This window comes from Styela clava, unplaced genomic scaffold (assembly GCF_964204865.1).
Source record: "Styela clava unplaced genomic scaffold, kaStyClav1.hap1.2 HAP1_SCAFFOLD_240, whole genome shotgun sequence".
NCBI lineage: Eukaryota > Metazoa > Chordata > Ascidiacea > Stolidobranchia > Styelidae > Styela > Styela clava.
In genome coordinates this window covers 18,892-22,500 of record NW_027556626.1, presented here as the reverse complement: position 1 = coordinate 22,500, position 3,609 = coordinate 18,892, and the positions used below count along the sequence as shown (strand labels likewise).

The window sequence follows — 3,609 nt, the reverse complement described above, 5'->3', positions numbered from 1 at the left end:
CGCCGACACTCAGTCAAGAGCACCGACGGAGAACCGAAGGTGAGGCGAACGCAACCAGTGACACGCCTTGCGACGGACCGGCGGCGCTCGCCCAAAATCCAACTACGAGCTTTTCAACCGCAACAACTTTAGCATACACTGTTGGAGCTGGAATTACCGCGGCTGCTGGCACCAGACTTGCCCTCCAATGGATACTCGTTAAGAGTTTTAGGATGTACTCATTCCAATTACAGGGCCTCGTTAGAGTCCTGTATTGTTATTTTTCGTCACTACCTCCCCGTGTCGGGAATGGGTAATTTGCGCGCCTGCTGCCTTCCTTGGATGTGGTAGCCGTTTCTCAGGCTCCCTCTCCGGAATCGAACCCTGATTCCCCGTTACCCGTTATCACAAAGGTAGGCACGTAGCGTACCTTCGACAGTTGATAGGGCAGACACTTGAATGATACGTCGTCGGTGCAGAGACCGTACGATCCGCGTGGTTATCCAGAGTCATCAAACGTCACAGGACGAACCCGGTCGGTTTTGATCTGATAAAAGCGCGCCTCCCGAAGTCGGCGCTTAATGCATGTATTAGCTCTAGAATTACCACAGTTATCCACTTCGCTTACGAGACCAAATAAACCAAGACTGATTTAATGAGCCATTCGCAGTTTCGCTTTACGAGAACTCGTACTTGCACCTGCATGGCTTAATCTTTGAGACAAGCATATCACTACTGGCAGGATCAACCAGATAGCTGCGACAGCTGCGCTCGGCCCTTGCTGGGCCGCCCGGCGCGTGCTCGTCGCATTCGTTTAAGACCGAGGCGATCGCCTGCGGCCGTACTCGGCTTCGACAGTCGCTGGCCGCGACGTCCACGCTCTCGCCGGCAGTGCCAGGCGGAGCGATTTGCGTTTTTTCTTTGCTCGCCCTCTCTCGGGCTCGATCCATTCAGTTTCGCACAAACAAGAGCTCTGCCGGCCGCCTGCAGCGGTGCCTAAAACCCGGGCATAACAATGCGACCGTTCTGCTAGGCCGACAAGCGCTCAAGCCAGACGCTCGATCGAACGCCCCCTACACATTAGTCGAGACAACGGCTCGCTCATTAGCATCGCGTTTGTACTTTAACTTTTTTCGGCTCGGCTTCTTTCGACGCCGATGCCGGCGACGCAGCACTCTCTCGCCCGCCAGCCACCGAGAAAAGGGTGCGCTCCGACCGGCCCCGCACCGCTCTTTCTTGGCTCATTCGAAATTACTGTCTTTCGCTCTGACATGCCTTACCTAGGGTTAGGTTAGTATGCTTGCACGTTTGTACTTTAACTTTTTTCGGCTCGGCTTCTTTCGACGCCGATGCCGGCGACGCAGCACTCTCTCGCCCGCCAGCCACCGAGAAAAGGGTGCGCTCCGACCGGCCCCGCACCGCTCTTTCATGGCTCATTCGAGTTTACTGTCTTTCGCTCTGACATGCCTTACCTAGGGTTAGGTTAGTATGCTTGCACGTTTGTACATTAACTTTTTTCGGCTCGGCTTCTTTCGACGCCGATGCCGGCGACGCAGCACTCTCTCGCCCGCCAGCCACCGAGAAAAGGGTGCGCTCCGACCGGCCCCGCACCGCTCTTTCTTGGCTCATTCGAAATTACTGTCTTTCGCTCTGACATGCCTTACCTAGGGTTAGGTTAGTATGCTTGCACGTTTGTACATTAACTTTTTTCGGCTCGGCTTCTTTCGACGCCGATGCCGGCGACGCAGCACTCTCTCGCCCGCCAGCCACCGAGAAAAGGGTGCGCTCCGACCGGCCCCGCACCGCTCTTTCATGGCTCATTCGAAATTACTGTCTTTCGCTCTGACATGCCTTACCTAGGGTTAGGTTAGTATGCTTGCACGTTTGTACTTTAACTTTTTTTGGCTCGGCTTCTTTCGACGCCGATGCCGGCGACGCAGCACTCTCTCGCCCGCCAGCCACCTAGAAAAGGGTGCGCTCCGACCGGCCCCGCACCGCTCTTTCTTGGCTCATTCGAAATTACTGTCTTTCGCTCTGACATGCCTTACCTAGGGTTAGGTTAGTATGCTTGCACGTTTGTACTTTAACTTTTTTCGGCTCGGCTTCTTTCGACGCCGATGCCGGCGACGCAGCACTCTCTCGCCCGCCAGCCACCGAGAAAAGGGTGCGCTCCGACCGGCCCCGCACCGCTCTTTCTTGGCTCATTCGAAATTACTGTCTTTCGCTCTGACATGCCTTACCTAGGGTTAGGTTAGTATGCTTGCACGTTTGTACATTAACTTTTTTCGGCTCGGCCTCTTTCGACGCCGATGCCGGCGACGCAGCACTCTCTCGCCCGCCAGCCACCGAGAAAAGGGTGCGCTCCGACCGGCCCCGCACCGCTCTTTCATGGCTCATTCGAAATTACTGTCTTTCGCTCTGACATGCCTTACCTAGGGTTAGGTTAGTATGCTTGCACGTTTGTACTTTAACTTTTTTCGGCTCGGCTTCTTTCGACGCCGATGCCGGCGACGCAGCACTCTCTCGCCCGCCAGCCACCGAGAAAAGGGTGCGCTCCGACCGGCCCCGCACCGCTCTTTCATGGCTCATTCGAAATTACTGTCTTTCGCTCTGACATGCCTTACCTAGGGTTAGGTTAGTATGCTTGCACGTTTGTACTTTAACTTTTTTTGGCTCGGCTTCTTTCGACGCCGATGCCGGCGACGCAGCACTCTCTCGCCCGCCAGCCACCGAGAAAAGGGTGCGCTCCGACCGGCCCCGCACCGCTCTTTCATGGCTCATTCGAAATTACTGTCTTTCGCTCTGACATGCCTTACCTAGGGTTAGGTTAGTATGCTTGCACGTTTGTACTTTAACTTTTTTTGGCTCGGCTTCTTTCGACGCCGATGCCGGCGACGCAGCACTCTCTCGCCCGCCAGCCACCTAGAAAAGGGTGCGCTCCGACCGGCCCCGCACCGCTCTTTCTTGGCTCATTCGAAATTACTGTCTTTCGCTCTGACATGCCTTACCTAGGGTTAGGTTAGTATGCTTGCACGTTTGTACTTTAACTTTTTTCGGCTCGGCTTCTTTCGACGCCGATGCCGGCGACGCAGCACTCTCTCGCCCGCCAGCCACCGAGAAAAGGGTGCGCTCCGACCGGCCCCGCACCGCTCTTTCTTGGCTCATTCGAAATTACTGTCTTTCGCTCTGACATGCCTTACCTAGGGTTAGGTTAGTATGCTTGCACGTTTGTACTTTAACTTTTTTTGGCTCGGCTTCTTTCGACGCCGATGCCGGCGACGCAGCACTCTCTCGCCCGCCAGCCACCTAGAAAAGGGTGCGCTCCGACCGGCCCCGCACCGCTCTTTCTTGGCTCATTCGAAATTACTGTCTTTCGCTCTGACATGCCTTACCTAGGGTTAGGTTAGTATGCTTGCACGTTTGTACTTTAACTTTTTTCGGCTCGGCTTCTTTCGACGCCGATGCCGGCGACGCAGCACTCTCTCGCCCGCCAGCCACCGAGAAAAGGGTGCGCTCCGACCGGCCCCGCACCGCTCTTTCTTGGCTCATTCGAAATTACTGTCTTTCGCTCTGACATGCCTTACCTAGGGTTAGGTTAGTATGCTTGCACGTTTGTACATTAACTTTTTT

General features: G+C 55.2%; 1 non-coding gene across 1 annotated transcript in view; it reads right to left on the bottom strand.

Annotated features, from left to right (window-relative positions):
• LOC144419286 (small subunit ribosomal RNA) overlaps nucleotides 1-734 on the bottom strand; it is a 1,810-nt gene extending 1,076 nt beyond the window's left edge. Inside the window, exon 1 of the ribosomal RNA XR_013473962.1 lies at nucleotides 1-734. This exon is cut by the window's left edge and continues 1,076 nt beyond it. This is a non-coding gene — a ribosomal RNA (small subunit ribosomal RNA).
• Between the last annotated feature and the right edge of the window lie 2,875 nt (nucleotides 735-3,609).